Source organism: Barbus barbus (assembly GCF_936440315.1).
Source record: "Barbus barbus genome assembly, chromosome: 30".
Taxonomy (NCBI): Eukaryota; Metazoa; Chordata; class Actinopteri; order Cypriniformes; family Cyprinidae; genus Barbus; species Barbus barbus.
Genome location: NC_136758.1, coordinates 9,584,917 through 9,605,058, shown reverse-complemented (window position 1 = coordinate 9,605,058; position 20,142 = coordinate 9,584,917).

Below are 20,142 nucleotides of genomic sequence, written 5' to 3'. Positions count from 1 at the left end.
AAAAGATGAATATGAGACATGAATATGAGAATGTCACATTTTATTATTAGCCGTTTCAACACATACATGTTTTACCAAATAAAAAGAACAGCACTTTTAGAGTTCATCCAACTCATTGATGTGAGCATAAGTATTGGGACAGTTGAACATAAGGCAGATATAAAAGATTAAAAGCTATTATTTAGTTGCAGATCCCTTGCGTACAATCACAGCAGTGAGTCTGTGACCCATAGACATCACCAGACTCTTGGTCTCATCCTTTGAAATGCTTTTCCCAGCCTTTAATGCAGCCAATTCCAATTGTTGCATGTTTTGGGGAGTTTCTGCCTTTACTCTTCAGCTGGTGAAATTCATGTTCAATCGGATTTAAATCTGGAGATTGACTTGGGAAAATATATCGCTTTCGATATATCGGCCAGCCCTAGCTGCTAACAGTAGATCTGTTATAAGTTTTATTCTAGCTTCATGCAATCTTTTTTTATCAACACTTGAATGTGGTTAGGTTTCATGATAAAAGCAATATTTTGAATAAAAAGCTAAGTAAATGGTGTTTTTGTAAAAGACTTCATCTGGATCAGGAATCCTCTCATCTCCAAAACCATTAATTTTCAGGAAATTAAAAAAAAACTGCATATTTTTGGAGTTATTAAACATTGTATCGTTAAAGTTGGTATTATACCTTTTTATTGCTATCATATACTGTTGTATACCAACATTAACACAACATTTCCCCAAAATCATGTTTAATCGGAGATACAAGATTTATGACTTGGAAGCAGGGGGATACGAGATTACACTGTCATTGATAAGAATGGTACGGACACAGACGTCGCTGCTGCCAGCAGTGTTCATCAAAGTCCGCGGTCGGGCTGAGCCTTTTGACAAGAGACAAGGCTTTAAGAGCTAATCAAAGCTAATGATTGTGGTTACATACATCTTCCTAAACTCTATTTTAAACGTTCGCGCTATGAGTGATGCAATACCAAAATAAAACAATGAGCTGACTAGGCTGTCTAATAGGTGGAAATTAGCATAATCTGCTCGCAAATTTACCTTCGTGGCTCACGGGCTTCCTTCTGCACCGAAGCATTACAGCTATCAATTTTTAACAAAACAGGCCTACTCAAATGTATCTAACCTAACTATTTTCACTCGTTATTGTCTAAAAAACAGACAGAGTTATCCAAAGATAGGCTTACTTGGCGCCAGTAGACAGCCCTTTTATCTCCCATAAATAAAAACGGTTTGAGATAAAACTAATAATTTATAAACTGGTATTATATAATTCATACAACTGAATCATGAATAACCATGATTTTATTTTATCATAATAAAAAAAAATGTTTTGAGGACATTTACCTCAGAGGATGTGTTGCTCGACGAGGATTCGTTGGGACTTTCAATCTTGAGGAGATTTAATGCCGCGAGGCTCCCGCGGAGTGAAGAAGAGGTGGAGTTACGAGACTTCTCAGACAGTTGAAGTGTCCAATGGAGTTAAGAGATTTGCTCTCAAGCTATTTTCAACACTTTAGATTGGTTAATAATTTGTAAAAAATAACAGACCCACGTGGGGACTGACCAATAGCATCGATTTGTGAAAAAATATGAAATTGACAAAATTTGGACATAGGAGGTTTTTCGACGATATGCATCTGCTTACTTATGTGATCGCTTGTTTTTGCTTCTTCTTCGCCATTTGAACTATGATATTTTGAGTATCATGCAATGAATTTAGCAACATGCTAACACCATGTGCCTCCCATGTGGAGTGTTTTTTTCTGTCTATGTTGAGTAGGCCTATTCAACAGTGTTCATAATGGTAAGGATTCCAATGACAACTCGTTAAGTTCTGGAACTGAGCCATTGCCTGGTCTGACTTATTGTGTATTGCTAACTTATAAGGAGAGACATTATAGCTGAGATCATTAGAGCACAGCAAACTCATGTTCAGTCTCTCTCCCAGCATTTGCAATGTAGTCTTTAGGGATTTAGGAGTGATCCGACAGAGTTGGTTTGTCTAGATGCTGGGTGCATTCTTCATGCGTCCCCATGTAATGGTGCTGTAATAGAGTTGAGTCCCTGCGGGAGCTCTTGGAAGAGTGGAGCTGGAAGTTGGAATAATCAGTTGGCATGGTGCACTGCTATCACCCCAAGTCACGTGCCTTCTACAGTCACATAAAATCCTTCGACGTTTGCACATAGTGACAGAGAGAAACCCATTTGTGTGGCTGAAACTATTGTTCTCAAACACACTCTCGCACTTGCATTCACAACAGATACCTGCACAGATTATCTCAAATGTATCTTCCACTTTCGTCTGTTATGTGCTATTTACGGCCATGCTGAAGTGGTTAGAGACTTGTTTCCTGTCGTTTCCACTGTTCTAACATTGATCATGCTGATGACTCGTCTACATTAAAAGATAAAGGTACTACACTTAACCCCATTAAGCCAGACACTCAATCAATTGGGTGTCATAAATCGCTCCTTGATAAAATTGCATTAAAGGAAATAGTCTGCAAACTCCTCTCTGGAAAAAAAAAACAAAAAAGAGATGTCAGTCGGTGTTCTGTGAGGTTTGTAAAAGTCAAGCTCACTTCATCTGGCTAAATTGAGACCCAAGGTGTAATACCTGGAGAAAGATGTGTTGCCCTGCAACAGATAAAAGCCTGCAGTTCTGGGTAATGAACTATATTATTTGGAAATAAATGAGAGGAAACTGGTAAAATATTACCTATATATATCTATAGCAGCTGGTAAATGAGACAATAGAGGGGTAAAACAAATGGCCCATATCAACACAATTGCATATGTGATTTTGATATTATACAACAGTTCAATAAACAAAAGGGTAATTGTCAATATTGTATGTATTTAAATACAATGACTTATTCATAAAGACAATCACTTAGGCCTATATTGTTCCTTAATGAATCAACTATTTAGAGCAAATCAGTTGAATGATAATTCAAAGACTCATTGTGACAATGACTTGTTGACTCCAGGCAGTTGTAGTTTCCTTTTTGCCCCATAATTTCATATTTCTATATTAAAAATTTTAGATTTAAAACTTTAATGTCATAATATTATAGCTATATAACTGTGTATTATTATTCCAACTGAATTTGATTCAGGTCTAGATTTTGACATACACATTTTGATAAAACATTTTAGTAGGAGTGAGAGAGTTTTCAAAAGGAAAAGAAAATCTTACAGACTAACTTAAAAAAAAAAAAAAAAAACGAGTCAGGGTGTGTTAATGTTGTTTTTTGTGTTTGTTTTGCATGGGATCCTGAATGCATTGGTGGGAATTGATGATCAGAGTCAACTCCTATGTCGTCACACCTGCCATTTTCATACACGTTCTTATCTGTTACAATTGTCAGGATGAGAGCGGTCGGTGAATTTAAGCTCTTTACTTCACAAGTCTTTGGGCTTTTACAGATAAAGGGCTCTGTTGAAATGGGCCATCGCCAAATGTGCAGGGTGGATATAGTAAAGCCCCTGAAAATGTACATGTAATGAGTCTGTGGGATGCTAGAGTGGTAATCGCTGGATTGGAATGAGTACGGTTGGTCATATGGAACTGACCCTGAAGGGATGACAGGGAAATATGCAAAGCCGTCCCATCATGAGGGTGAAGAGCGTTCCCCTTGACACTAATCTCTTAGCTTTCCATGCAAAATAAACTATGGCCTGTTCCCTGCAGGATTTTACAGTTTGTCAGCCTAATCTGACCCCTGCCAAAAACATGCTGACCCAGCTGCCTGTGCATTGAACCACACATTGGAAACCATTGTGCATATAGCAATTGCTATTGGTTTCAAGGTGATTTTTAGAGGATGTCAGTTCCCCTCGAGTTCACAGAGTAACAATAATGACAACAACACCAAAAATAATAAAGCCACTCGGTTTGATATTTTGTCATCTAATGCAATGAGACCCATATTTATTTATGGATATATACTAAAATATACTAAAAACAGTAATATTGTGAAATATCATAACAATTTTAAATAACTGTTTTCTGTTTAAACATATTTAAAAATTGCATTTATTTATATAACGTCAAAACTGAATTTTAAGCAGTCTTTAGTGTCACATGATCCTTCAGAAACATCTTAATATGCTGATTTTTAAGTAACATTTCTTAATATCAGCATTGAAAACAGTTCTGGAAACCATGATATAGTTTTTCAGTATTCTTTGATGAATAAAATGTTCAAAAGGGCCAATTAATTAATTATTAGTTAGTTAGTTAGTTAGTTAACTATGTCAAAATGTTCACCGTCAGTTTTAATCAGTTTAATGCATCCTTGCTGAAGTAAAGCATTAATTGAATTATTTATTACTGACCAAATTTGAACAATGGTGTTAATTATATTTATATGATAGTGATCAAATATTTGTAGTATAATGAAAAAAATATATATTTTGCATTGTAAATAATATATCATTATTTTTTAAATGCAATGAAAGTAATGTAAATTTGCTGAAGATGCGACCAGAAAGGTCTTCTTTACATTTACATAAGTGCATCCTTCCCAATCGCTCACGTTGAAACTACAAACACACTGAACCCCCTCCATCTGAATCATCTGCTCAGCCTCCCTTGATTTTAGACAGAGCTTTTAGATTGTCTCGGAGGGAATAACACGCTTCCTCAGCCAACTTGATATTAAAAGCTCAACCATCCCTGCAGGCATGTATCCAGAGAGAAACCCCACTGTGGCAGAGCTGTTTGCTATCCCTGGCATGTGCTTCTCTCACGACACGCATCTAAGTCCTCCCCTGCCATCACCAAAACAGACCCTCGCTTGCTGGAGAACATTTGTCTCTGTTTCCCGCTTTCAATTATTACAGAATTGAGAGAGATCTCAGATAAGTGAAACCTTTCAGGGTGTATCTCATGCAACGTTATTCAATTTAGCAAATTTTCACCTCAGTTTTCATTACCATAAAGCTGAAAGAAATTCATTTTCATTGCAGTAATGTAAAAAATTAATGACATATTATTTAAGCTATAGCACTCCTTGTATTGTCATATGCTGATTTGAATAGAACCAAATTATTCTGAAATTAATGCAGTCACAATTCAGTTAAAATCTGTTTAATTGTCATAACGATAATGTCATGATGCAAAATGTCAAAATATAATGTACACACACACACACACACACACATACGTTGGGTTTCCGTGTTGTACCCCACGCAACTGTGCATTTTTAGATTAGCAAAAAACGTCATTCTGTATGATTTACAGCTTGTTTCCTCATGGGGACAAAAAATTTCCCCACAAGGACTTTGGATATTGCAATCTTTGTGGGGAAATTTTGTCCCCGTAATGTAGGGTTTACCAGGACCACACACAAACACACACGTTTGTTTCTGTGAATTGTGGGGACTTTCCATAGACTTCTATTACTTTTATACTGACCAAATGATATTTTTATCCCCTAACCCAATCCTATCCCTAAACCTACCCCTTACAGAAAACCTATTTGCACTGTTACACTTTCAGATTAACATCATTTACTATTTTTAATAATTTAAAAGGTCAGTCCCCACAATGTCACAAATGTCATGTTTTACTATCCTTGTGGGGACATTTGGTTTGGACATTTTGGCAAGTTTTGGGTTCTGTAAGATTATTTTAAAAATTTTAAAAGAATTATGTTGCAAAATAGAAAGAAGCAAATAGACCTTAGTCAGGTTAGATGCCAGGTGCCATGACTCAAAACTGTTTTATGGAGTTCTTTTCTACTGAAAGTTTTTGTTTTTGTTTTGCACTGTATCTCTGCCTTTAAAAGCCTTGTTATCATTCCTGTCAAAAATGTAATATTTCACAACCCTGACTATGGTTTTTAGCAGAGAAACCTTCAAGGTGGAAATGAGCATTGCACCTAGCTCAAGTTTTCCAGTCTCCAAGTTAAAGACTCTCTGTCGCTCTTTCATTCTTGAAATGGCATTTTCAAATGAACAAGACGAATACAATACATGAATACAATACCAGTGCGCATTGGGTTTTTGTTGGTAGCATTCCTTAAGCACACAGTGAGGCTGTCAGTTGTCCTTTGTGATAATTGTGTTCCAACCCAATGCTTCTGCGCCTCCGCATATGAGCCCTGGAGACGCTGCTTTGATCTTTTCATGTTGTGCTTGTTACACATGGGAGCATACCTTTATTTCATCACGTAAGCTGAGCGTTGATGACTGAATCTTTACTGTGAGGAATGACAGAAAGAAAATAGGGTATCAGCAATACAAAAGAACTTGGACCTGAATGTGAATCTGATGAACATTGCAATTCAAAGAATTTCAAGTTGCTGCATTTCTGGTTTGTGTAGTCATTGCTAGGTTTTCCTGGGTGCTTTTCTGTATCTCTACATGACTTGAAGTAAAATGAAGTACTGAGTGTTTCTTTTTAGGGAGTGTGGATCTACATTTCAGCATTAGGTTAAAGAGGTCAAATACTTGTTCCTTCTGTGATCTACTTGTAATATTAAAAAAAGTTTATCCTATTCTTATAGCAGTTTGTAACTATTTTGCATTTTGGCAAATTGATGGTCAATTATAAATATACATTTCTAAATTACAGCCTGCTGAAGGTTATTTAGAGGTGGACCTTCATGCTTAGTTTTTTTCTAAAAATCATAATTACCTGAAATTATAATTAAAATAGTTACATTCTCTTTTAAGATTGGTTTTGTGTAAAACTGGTTGCATTAAAAAGTCAAAAGTTTTATGAGCATTTTCCACCAAAATAAAGTGCCTATAAAGTGCCTTCATGGGTACTTAATAACAAAGGGCCAGATTTATTAATAGCTTGCGCCAGCGCAAACCATCTTTTTGCGATAAAATAGTACTGTCAGGATTTACTAAAGACGCGCAGTGAAGAATTAACACTGAAAAGGGGTGGACAGTTATTTTTGCACCTGACCTTATTGAATATGCATTTGTAGGAGTTTCTCTTTCAGATCCAAAATTTATGGGAGGAGAGTAAATCTGGCCCAAAGTGTTTATCGAGTAGGGTTAGAGGTATAGGTGTAGTGAGGGCTTTATTGTCCCAGCATAAGGCGGCATCCATTTAATAATTTTGTAAATAAAATAATTCACACTCAATACATTATCATTGCATACTATTTTATAATGTACTACAATACTGAGGTGCAAATATCTGCCATTGTTTGCACGAAGTACAAATAGCATCCAATTACATTTATTGTAAAGCAAATGCTGCTATTTTTACATAGTGTGATTATTTGCTTTGTGTAAATATCGTTGTTACTTAGTGTAAAATATAATCTGTTGCTGAGAAAATTCAAAAGAATTCGTACGACCTCACTCATACAAATTCATACGATTTTTGCTAAGTCGGATGTATTTTACGAGTTGCTAATTCGTATGAATTTGTACGAATGACCTAACCCCGCCCCTAAACATACCTGTCACTGGGGTTTAGACAAATCGCACTAAATCATACGAGTGAGATCGTACGAATTAGCCGCCTCGTAAAATATGTACGAATTGCTGTGAGACAGCGTTGGCTATTTTTACTTAGTGTAAGCATCTATCCCTATTTGCACTTAGAGCAAGCCGCCGTCTTTCAATTAACTTTTTGAGAGAGCCGTGGAGGACACTTTGAGCTCTGAAAGTTACAGTATGTTTTCATTGCGTGTCAGTTCTTTTATCTCAAAAAATCAAGGAAGATTAGATTTCTCATATAACCCCTTTAACCACAGGAGAGGAATGAGAGTTGTTTCATTAAGCAGGTTAATTAAAAGTATGTTCAGGTTCTGATGACTGAATCCTAATTCAACTGTAGAAACTTGAAAAAGGCTGAAGAGGAAATAGCTGCCCATCTCAGCATTAAAACTCTCTTTCTGTCTTTCTCTAGCATTCCTTTATCCACTTCTCCTTAACTTCACCTTTATTCTCTCTTGTTTTATCTATCTGTCTGAAATGATTGACAGCGGCTTCTGGGGGTGGAGCGTGGGGATGCTGATTATGTAGGTTGAGCTGGAACAGTAGAGGAAAAGTGCAAATGTCAGTGAAACTGTCTGCTTAATTTACCCAGAACCAAAGGATAGAGCATTCAGGAGACCTTGAGGGCCTGCAATGAAGGACTTCATATAGAGCCAAGCATCCTCATAGAACAATCTCTTAATTGAAGAAACTCAATGAAAGTTTTGTTTTGTGTTTTTTTACAGCTAAGTGGTGCTTAGCTTAAAATAATTGATATAAAGAGCAGAAATTAAAAGGCTAGTTCACCAAAAAAGAAAGAAAACAATTCTTTATGACTCCTTTCCTGTATGTCATAGTTTTGACTCCTTTTGTATGTGAGACACAAATCAAGCTATTTTCAACAAATGTTAATTACACGTTGACATATGATTCAGTAAATAGACTTAAATCTCACAAACCTAAAACAGTAACGGTTCCCGGTTCATTTTAATTCTGACATAACTGAAAAAATGACTTGCATAACTCCTCATAATTTCATCATTCTGTGTGACTCCTTACAAATGAGGAACAAAAATAAAGTGATTTCGAGCAAATGTTAATTGCACGCTGTCATATGAGTCAGTAAATAAACTGAAATCTCATCACAGTAATAGTTCCCGGGTTCATTTTGAATCGCTGAAAAATTACTCACATGACGGAGTGAGTCTGATTCAAACTGCAAATGTACAAACAAGTGTGAGAACAATTTGTGACTCATTAGAAATAACTCGTGAAAGATTTAAATTAACTAATGGCACCATGCACACAAGATAATATCTGACGAAACGGTTTTCTTTAGAATGGAAAAAATGTTTTCTGTAGTTTTTGTTATTTTGTTTTTGTTTTAGTCAACATTTTGGATCTGATAGCTTTGTTTGAAGAACAGGCTGAAATGTATGGAAGTCCCTTTATTTATAAAAAATAAATATGCTTTGGTAAACCATAATTATTACATAAAATCTCATAGGGAAGTCGTGGCCTACTGGTTAGAGAGTCTGACTCGTATCCCAAAGGTCGTGGGTTCGGGTCTCAGGTCCGGCAGGAATTGTAGGTGGGGGGATCGAATGTACAGCGCTCCCTTCCACCTTCAATACCACGACTGAGGTGCCCTTGAGCAAGGCACCGAACTCCCTCCCTGGGCGCGGCAGCATAAATGGCTGCCCACTGCTCCGGGTGTGTGTGCTCACTGATGTGTGTGTGCACCTGAAATTATGGCATTAAAAGGTCTACATTATTTCTATAAAGTCACATTTTGCCAGTTGTCATAATTGTGAATTTTTACATAATTTCAATTTATGTCATAATGTCATTGTTATGACTTGTTTGTCATATTATTTTTTGTATAAGTTTTTGTCATAATTATGACTTATAATTTCACCTGTCATAATGTCATATCATAATTTCATCTTTTTATCTCATGACTTAGAATGACATAAACTTGACTTTTATTATTTTTTAACTAATTATCTCATAATTTTGACTTTTTATGTCATAATTATGACCATTATGATATGACTTTTCTCTCATGTGGTGAAAATGAAAAATGCCATGGTGTAGCACTGGTTCTAAATAACACCTAAATGAATATGATGTGGCGCACCAAGGTTGAAATGTGCATACATTAATGAAATTATAGATTTTTCTTATTGTTGTTTCATGAATTATTCATAAAAAAGACATCATGACAAGAATGTGGAGTTTTTTTGAAATGCAGTGCAATATTGACCTTTTTAGAAGAAAAAGACTATATGAATATATGAAAACTCACAAAGGATCATAGTTTTCATCATATGTCCCTGGTTCGGTAAAATGACTTCATCTTCCTAAATATTCATCTACAATGTACAGCAATCTTCAAACCAGATTATTCCTGTGAGAATGCTGCATGTGCCATTGCAGATGCCCCAGCAGGTTTTGCAGTTGGCAACAGATGTGAACTGACAGCATTCTTTGGCTGTCCTCAAACAAAAACCCTTCATGGTGGAGAAAAAATGACACATCACACCATACTGGGCAATGTGATTTTGTTCTTTGGATTTGAATGTAAGCAATTTGCCGAATGGCAGCCCTGCCACAAATTCCCCAAAACCATGAAGTTGAAAGTGACAGTTTGAGATTTTGATGAGTTTCATGAAACAGCCGATTCTGTCAATTTGAAAGTATCTGAAAACATTGAGCATGTACGTACTTCTCTGGTATGCAACATCAAATGTGAGGTGTGTGTTTAGTTCATGTTGAGACCTGCATTCTTTCTTTTTCACTTAATTTGTTCGTTTTTGCATGTTCTTTATTTCACGTGTTGTTTTATAACGCATGTACTTACAATTTTAGCATCACTTTTTCACCTCTGCTCCTTCATGTGGTTTTGAAAACTTAAATGCCACAGTGTTAATTGTCACACCTCTTCTGTTGCTCACATACACTAATTGACAATCATTGTGACTGAACATTGTTTGCCAGGTTAGAGGTATCAAATCTCTGAAACATATTCAGAGTTGTGCTGCAGCAAGTAAACTAGATATCCATAAGATCTCTGTATTACACTTTTTTGTGTTGCCTGTGAAACAATCTGTGTAGATTTCAAAATCTACATATATTTTCCACTATTTTTTTCTTAAAGGGGTAGTTCACCCCAAAATGAAAATTCTGTCATTAATTACTCACCCTCATGTCGTTCCAAACCCGTTAGACCTTCGTTCATCTTCGGAACACAAATTAAGATGTTTTTGATGAAATCGGAGAGCTCTCAGACCCTCCATAGACAGCAACACAACTGAAATGTTCCCAGGTCCAGAAACTAGTAAATACATCGGTAAAACAGTCCATGTGACATCAGTGGCTCAACTTCAGTTTTGCGATGCTATGAGAATACTTTTTTTTTTTTACTCAATCATTCCTCTCCCCCAAGTTACGTCTTCCGCCATTTTGAAGAGTATTTGACGTAATCAGCATTCTTTACATTCGGGGGGAAAGCGCACACATTATCTGCCTATTAAGCTTGGTTTACGCTTAGGGGAAAGTGTGCATATGCATTGTGTTACTCTCTAAAATGGTGGAAGACGTAACTCGGGGGAGAAGGATGGTTGAGTAAATAATGTTATTTTTGTTTTCTTTGTGCAAAAAAAAAAGTATTTTCATAGTGAGGTTCCAAGTGAGCCGTACCGTTACCAAAACGTGACGTGTAAACTCTGCTGATCACTGATTGGCCGGAGAAAATCATCACTGCCTGCGTCATTGAACTGTCGGCACGAGACACAACATTCCTGCTAGATTTAAATCGGCACAGCCAGCAAAGGATCGAACGCAACTGTTTTGAATGAGCACACCTTTTTTAAACAACCAAAAAATGGCTGTGTCGTTGTCTGTTGAGGAAGTACAGACGATCCTCTCATTGATAGCTGAGGAGCAGATCCAGCGAGAGCGTGATGGAGCGACGCAAATTAAAACGTTTTTCAGGAGTCATGGCAGTAGAGGCGGCGCAACTATAATAACACATGAAGAATCCTGCCCACTCTAAAGCAGTACTAAACTGCAGTGGAAACGCAAACCGAGCCGAACTGAGCCGTGTCGTGCCGTTCTGAACCGTGTCAAGCTGAGTAGTACCATGCAGTGGAAAAGCACCATTAGTGTTTTGAACTAATTGGTTGAGTGAGTGATTCAATGACTCCTTCAGAAAACAGTAGCTTGTTTTAGTGATGAATGAATCAGTTTTACAGTCATTTAAATGATGTACACTTTGAAAGACAGTTAATTGTCGCCACCTACTGCCATATTAATGTTACCTCCAGAAAAATACAGTCTGTCTGAAAACAGCCAGTCAAGAAGAGTGACAGAAACAATGAGAAGTCCCAGAGCTGTCTGATGATTGTGACTACTAATTCTGAAAGGAGAAAAGTGCTACCTGAAAGAGTGACATTAGTCTAATGATGTTGGTATGCTAATTGTTCTGGGTGCTGGACTTTAACAAAGAGGTTATAAGTTCAGCCCCAAATTGGTGTGATCCCAGGACTGAAGTTAATGAGATCACAATCTTTCTCCATCACCACTGTGCCCTTCGCACTCATTTAACCCTAGGTTACTCCAAGAAGTCTGCCAGTGCAATCAGTATATTGTCATTTTTATTGGATTAATTGTATATTTTGGTTATGATTAAATAGCAATTAGCTGAAAAGCATGGTAGATAAGAGAATAAATTATACTGTAAATAAATTAAGGTAAATGATAATGCTAATCTATCTTTTATTTAGTTAGAACAGATATTTGACACATTCAACAAAACAGACTACTGTCATCTGCTTCTTTCTACCTATTCTCATTATGTGTCAACATTGCCAGAAACAGAAGAGTAGATACACATTTGCGTATCAAATACTTACTAAAGATATCAACAAATTCAAACTTTGGTGAAGAATGAATTGAAAATATATGGGTTCACAATTGCTCCAGCTACTGAAGAAAAACTGATGGTGCTGATAAAATCATATTCATCAAAAATCAAAACCATATTTTGCATATCATGCTTATATTAAATGCTACAGCTGTTGTGTTTTTCATTGATTATTTTATGTAGAACCGACATAAAATATAAATTATGAATATATATATATATGCCCTATATACAAATATATCAAGAATCATTGTTATATACCCACTAAGCCATACACCAACAAACTTTGAAAGCAGCATAAAGTCTAGGCTCAGAACAGCTTTTGGATCTGGCTTTGATTTAAATAAATTTTTCAAACTGCTCCATTTTTCTTTGTGTATGTTTCCCACGTCCTTTTACCCTTTCTGGAGCATGATAAAGTTAAAGTTAGACAGCGGAAGAAGAAAATGGCAAATTATTGCTGCAGAGTCACTGATGAACACGCGGCTGCATGTCTGCTGTTATCCTACTGGAGAAATATATACAACCAAACACTATTAATGCGGGAATTACATGCCTGCAAACAGCCAAGTTACCTTAAGTGAACATCACAGACATATACAGATCACATAAACCTAAAAATACTCGAGACATTATACAGTGTGGCATCTGAACAGTTGCACAAGCAAAGGTGTCAGACAGCTTATTTAAACTGTATTTTTCATACTCAACAGAGGCAGTCAAAGTGACACAGATCAGTCTTGCATATGCAGGTTGCTAAAAAGTTTGTGACTGAAAAATATTCTAGGCTAATGACAGTAAAAAAGAACAAAAGAGATTACTATGAAAACATATCTGCAGTTTTTAATATTTGTATATACAAAGACTTTAAAGCATCTGAAAAACTGTAATCTAACAATGTGGTAAATTCATCATTCATCATGCATTCATCAAACAGCATTACTATGAAAAGAATATATGTTGTATGGACAACAGCACAGTTCTCTGCCTGGGGATCTTCAGCACTGATTAATTTTGAACTACACAAAGAAAAACGGTATTTCTTAGACTTTTTTATGGAGCTCAGGAGAATTAATACAATCCCAATTATGACTTTGAGATGTTTCTGCTAAAATGCCTTTGGAGAAATAAAAATAGACTCAAATGAAATATTGTTGACATACAGTAAGACTATAGAGCTGATTAAGCATCAGAGGAATCTGATAAGAGACGTAGCAGCTTTTGATAGCAGTCTCAGTATCTTGGCAAATCTGAGCACAGTGTGAGACAATATTGATCTTCTCTCTAACTCTAAAGGTGAGTCTTTTTCTCATGGGAAAAGTATGAGAGGCAGATTTACGCAAATCATTTGTTCCACTTGTTCTCCAATCTTACTGCTGGCACAATAGAGTTATAAGAGATTTCATTGGTGATTTTTCTTCATTGAGTGAATCTTTTGTATATCTGTCAAATGCGCAAATGAAAGTCTTTGGACTATTTCCCTCTACCTACATCACACTGAAATGCATAGAAGAAGCCATTCACACACAACACATTTTTGCATTTAAGAACAGCAGTGGAATGAAAAATGCTGTGTCATTTGCAAAACCCTCAAAAAGACACAAGACGCAAATGTATCGGTAAAACATGACTGTCTTCTGCTGGTTTGCATAGAAAAACAATAGTGTAGTGCAGTGAAATGCAAAAATGCCAATAAACACTACTGAGTTAGCACTTCCTAACAAAACAAGAGTTTGAGACAAAGGAGGTCTAACACATGAAGAACGGTATCATTTAGAATTCATCTCCAATTCATTTCATTGCTTGGCTGACGCAGCCTTTATGCAATCTGCATACATCTTTGCTCTTATGGTTCAAGCATCTAAAATATTAGATTTATGAGTTAAATGCACATGAATGGCACCACAAAGTTGTAATTATGATTGGAAAATTTCTTTAAGCCCAGAGTTTCCCAGTTGGGGGCACGTCAGCAAGAAAACATATTTGTATTAAGCGTAAATTTGTTGATTTTTTTTTTTTTTCATTTAAAATAAAACTCAGTTGCATGTACAAAATACCATAATATTTTACCGTGCATACATAGAACGAGTATATAAAGATATAATTTACAGAACTTTCATAAGTTGGATAAAAACATGAAAAAGCAACAACAACAACAAAAAACACCTGATGGTGTGCATTGTAGTTAAAAAATCAGAAAAATAGACTGTCACATATTTTTCCCAGAACGTTCTTGCGACCCAGTAGCAACTCTTTCACGGCCCGGTACTGGGTCGCGACCTGGTGATTGGGGACCTCTGCCATATAAGCAGGTTTTTTAACCCATATACCTGAGGTGTAAATACCATGTGACTAATCACTTAGACCAGAGATGTCATGACAAATCTGATTGGCTGAACTCACACATTTCTTCAATAGCAACATTACTGAACTGTGATGTGAAAAATACCAATTTTATGCAATGCCCTTCTATATTAAAAGCCCCCCAAGAATCTGTAAGGCACAGGCTGACTGGTCCATGCTAACTAACCATCCAAATCTATCTCATGAATGAATACTGAAATGTAATATCATGATTTCAAATGTCAGTCTCCTCACTAAACAGCAGATGTAACCCCAGTGAACTGAGAAAGTCTCTCTAGTCTGTACCAAGAAAAGTGGAGAGATCTTTTAAGCAGCTGACTTCTGAAATCCAGGGCTCATGTGATATTGCCAGTGCTGGGGCTGCATTTTTGTGTTAAACCCTGCTGTAGGCGACTGTACAAACTCAATGCGAGTCTATTAACACCTCGCCATCAGACAGAATTTAAGTTTAAAAGCTGTATCCCAGCCAAATAATGGTCATGTAACTTGTAAAGTCAATTTTACTGTGCTTGAAATTGGATTACTGCAGTTCAGACGGATGATAATGTTTTTTTGGGCAATTAGTAATGTTTTAGGAGTAATATTTTACATTCTCAAATATAGTTTTTAGGAAACTGTATTTGTTGTGTGTGTGTGTGTGTGTGTGTGTGTGTGTGTGTGTGTGTGTACACATAACATCCTTCGTTCCAGTGTGGAAAAGTACCGCGTCTGCGAAAGCCAACAGCCTTACAATTCAAAAGCCACACACCGCCATCTGCTGTTCATGCTTGAGTATTTCAGGTAGGCCTATTACAACAAGACTGAAACCTTGTGCTCAATCTTTCTAAAAAAACCTGAAAGTGAACAAGTACATTAATGTCTTCGAGTGACTATTATTACCAGATGAGAAAATGACAAAGTGTAGCTGACAAAGCAATTTCTCTCTTCTCTCACACGGACCTTTCATCTGAATGAGATGACAAGACAATTACGGCACCAAGATTGATCTTTCAAAAGGCTCTTCACTTCTTCGGTAATTACATACTTGATATGAGGTCTAATGAAGATGTTGTCAAGTTTGCAATGTAGTTAACATGGGAAAGGAGGGAAGAAAGAAACTCCTCCCACAATTTCTTTTTCTGTCATTTATTTATTTATTTTTTAATTTTATTAAGGAGTAATCAATACAGCATATCAAAAGAAAGATTACTTTTAAATAATAAATTAACATAATAAATAGTATTTTGAAGAAGAAATGAGGAAAGAAAAAAATATTTTCCTTTTTCTCAAAAGCAAATTCAAAAATCATAGTATTATGGAGCAAAGAAATAACACTGAAAATATTTTTTTTCCCTTTTTTATTTTATTTATTTATTTATTTCGTTGTTGTTGTGAATAATTGTCTTTAAGGACTCTTTCAGCGACTCCATTTCTAGCATCTATCTAAAATAAGTTACATTTTGGTGTACATTTAGCAAACTGAACATATGAACATAAGTTTCTTTCTTCTGTTAAACACAAAATAAGATATTCTGAAGAATGTTGGTGGCCAAACAGTTGACTGACTTCTATAGTAAAAAAAAAATAAAAAATAAAAATTGTCAACTGTTCGGCTAACAACATTTCTTCCAAATTTAAAGGGTTAGTTCACCCAAAAATGAAAATCAGCCCATGTTTTACTCACCCTCAAGGCATCCTAGTGTAACAAGGAATGGGCGTGACAATGGATATCCAAATGCAAGCTTTTATAAAAACAGTTTGTGTTCAAAACAGGCAGGGTCCAAATACCAGTAAACAGTAATATCCAAGGGCAAGACAAAAGCGTAATCCAGAAACAGGCAAGGGTCAGGGCAGGCAGCAACACATCCACAAAAACACAAGGCAACAGTCCAAGGTCAAAATCCAAGTGAGCAATACAAAGTAACAAAATAAACAAGGAAATGACAATGGCGATGAAAAATGTTCCTTTGCTCTTGGAGAAATTGTGCTTGCTCTTCCAAGCTGTATAATGACAGGGGCAGGTGTTTTTGTTCAACAGCCCAAAAGTAGTCAAATAAAGCGCATCCGTCCACATTAAAACATGCTTCACACAGCTCTGGGGGGTGAACAAAGGCCTCCGGTAGCGAATCAATGTGCTTTGGTAAAAAAAGCAAAACCAGTCTCCTTAATATCAAAATCCTCAGAAATTTAAATTATTTTCTCTCTCTGTCATGCTTCCGCATTGGTCACTAATCACTGGCGAGTGTGCTGCGCATACGTCCTACGTCATCCGCCAGAACGGCCTCCGCCTACTACAGTTGAAAAAAGATGTTTATATCATTTTAAACATGGATATTTTCCTTACAAAAAAAACACATTGATTCACTACAGGAGGCCTTTATTCACCCCCAGAGCCGTGTGAGGCATGTTTTAATATGGATGGATGGATGCGCTTTATGTGACTACTTTTGGACTTTTGAACAAAAACGCCCACATGCCATTATAAAGCTTGGAAGAGCAAGGAAAATTTTTAATATAACTCTGATTGGATTTGTCTGAAAGAAGAAAGTCATATACACCTAGGATGCCTTGAGGGTGAGTAAAACATTAACTAACTTTCATTTTTGAGTGCACTAACCCTTTAAATGAACCATTTTTTTCTTAATGTGAAGAATATAATCTATAGAACCCACTATAAAAAAAAAGGTTGCTCAGTTGTGCTCCTTCCTGCGAAAAAAGAAAAACTATATCTATGAAGAACATAGGGTTTCAGGCCCCATCATAGCACAGAAGCTGCACTTGTTAAAATTACAAATGTCTTGCTTCTTGCATCAGACCAAGGCTGCATCTCATTGCTAGTTTTACTTTATCTTAGTGCTGCGTTTGACACTATAGATCATGACATACTCGTAGATCGATAACAAAACGATACAGGTATTAAAGAGCAGGCATTGATGGTTTAGATCCGACCTGTCTGATTGTTATCACTTTGTCTATTTAAACGGAATCATTTCAATTAATCCCAGTAAAGTATGAAGTGCCGCAAGGATCTGTCCTAGGCGTTCTGCTATTTTCAGTATACATGTTTCCCTGGTAATATTATTAGAAAGTACAGATTAGTTTGCACTGTTATGATACTCAACTATATATTTCAACAAGACCAGATGAAACTTCTAAATTATCTAAGCTAACAGAGAGTGTTAAAAATGTAAAGTATTGAATGACTAATAATTGTCTTAATTGTATTAATTTCGGGAAAAAAACTGAGATATTACTTATTGCACCAAAAAACAGTACACAGAATCTCGTTTGCATCTAAATGGATGTAAATGATGTGTTACTTCCTCTACAGTAAAAAATGTTGGTGTTATATTAGACGATATTAGTTATATTATGGTTTCAACTTGAAAATCATATTTCACATGTTACAAAAACAGCATTCTTCTATCTTAGGAACATTTCCAAGTTACAGAACATGCTACTTGTTTCTGATGCAGAAAAGCTAGTTCATGCATTCATGACCTCTAGACTGGACTATTGTAATGCACTGCTAGCTGGTTGTCCTGCATCTTCAATAAACAAGCTACAGATAGTCCAAAATGCAGCGCCTAGAGTCCTTACCAGGTCAATAAAATATGATCATATTACTCTGGAATAGCCTTCCTGATAATGTTCGGGGTTCAGACACACTCAAATGCACATTATCATTATTTTGCTTTGGTTGAACACACAATTTTTGCTTGGTTGGAACAGTAGCTACGCTAATTTTGTTTCTATTTGCTTCTCTGTTTCTGCCACAATATTGACATCCTCGCAGACAACTAGGAATTACAAAAGCTTCAGTCTGGATCCAACCCTTACAAAGATCTGAGATGACCGAACACATCATTGCTATTAATAGTGTTCACCATCTGATTGATTATATGTCATTGACTAACTGCATGATTTTTACTTTACATTTCTGCCATGTGCACATCAACTTGACATAGTCACCACTGATAAACTACTACTAAATAAAGTTCTAAAGAAATTTCTGTCAGGTAGAACTTTCTCTAAATCTGCTTTGCAATGATTTTTCTCTTGACAAGCACTGTACAAATAAACTTTAATTGAACCGAACTGAATTAAATAAAGAATCTTTTGTGCAATTAAAATGTTCTATGAGTGTTAAAGGTTCTTCATGAAACCATGTACTGATGCTGATTAAGAACCTTATTTTGAAGCATGTGCAGTACAAAAAGTACATTTGTGGTCAGTGTCTGTGAATAAGACGCTTGTCTTGCAGCTATTAGCTTTTCAGAGGGCCTTTTTTCCTCTCTGCCGCTTCTGTGATTTCACATATGGAATCGTTCAGGAGATTAATAATCTTACACTGGCTTTATGTGTGAAAATGTCAGCTGCGACTGCAGACCCGACTGAACAAACAAGTCACATATCCATATTTTATCAGTCTGTGGTGTAGCCTACTTGCCGTGGCATCAGGTATTATTGGGATTTTATGTCTCTGGCTTTTGGAAAAAAATAAATCTGATGCTGCATATCACCGCCAGAGTCTCATTAGGAGTGAATGCAAATGTGCTTCCAACCTGTTAGAGCTTTGATGGTGGGGGTAGAGCATGTGTTGGATGGGCTTTAATGAAGTACAGTGTAGGAGAGACACTTTCATTGATGGAACTGACTTACCCACTTACATGAAGAGCACTTTATGTCTTTTTCTCATTAATCTTTAACCAAAAAACATGGGAAAATAAAGACAATTTACCACATAAATACTCAGACAAATCCGTCATTATGGACGAGAGAAGTATGAGAGCTGGTCTGAGGAGTTATTGCACTGTCAGGTAGATTAATGACCGTGGATGAAAACAAATAAGGTATCAGCTGGATAGAGGTTCAGCGTCACGGTGTGCTGATTTCTGTCAGCTGTACCTAGAAACTAAGCTCAGGGTCATTATGTCTTCATAGCTATTAAGGCTAAATCAATAGAGGCTGAAAACAAAAGTAACCAAAAAACAAGTTGTGGAGATGGAATGCTTTTCGGCAAACCATATTGAATCTTATTTGTTACTTTGCACATTATTTATGAACAAAAAAAAGGAAACTCCCAGATCATATATCCCAGAGCCTCTAAATGATCAACATCATGATAAAGAAAGAAAAGTGAAGTGACATACAGCCAAGTATGGTGACCCATACTCGGAATTTGTGCTCTGCATTTAACCCATCCAACGTGCACACACACAGCAGTGAACACACACACCGTGAACACACACACACACACACAGCAGTGAACACACACACCGTGAACACACACCCGGAGCAGTGGGCAGCCATTTATGCTGCGGCGCCCGTGGAGCAGTTGGGGGTTCGGTGCCTTGCTCAAGGGCACCTCAGTCGTGGTATTGAGGGTGGAGAGAGTGCTGGACATT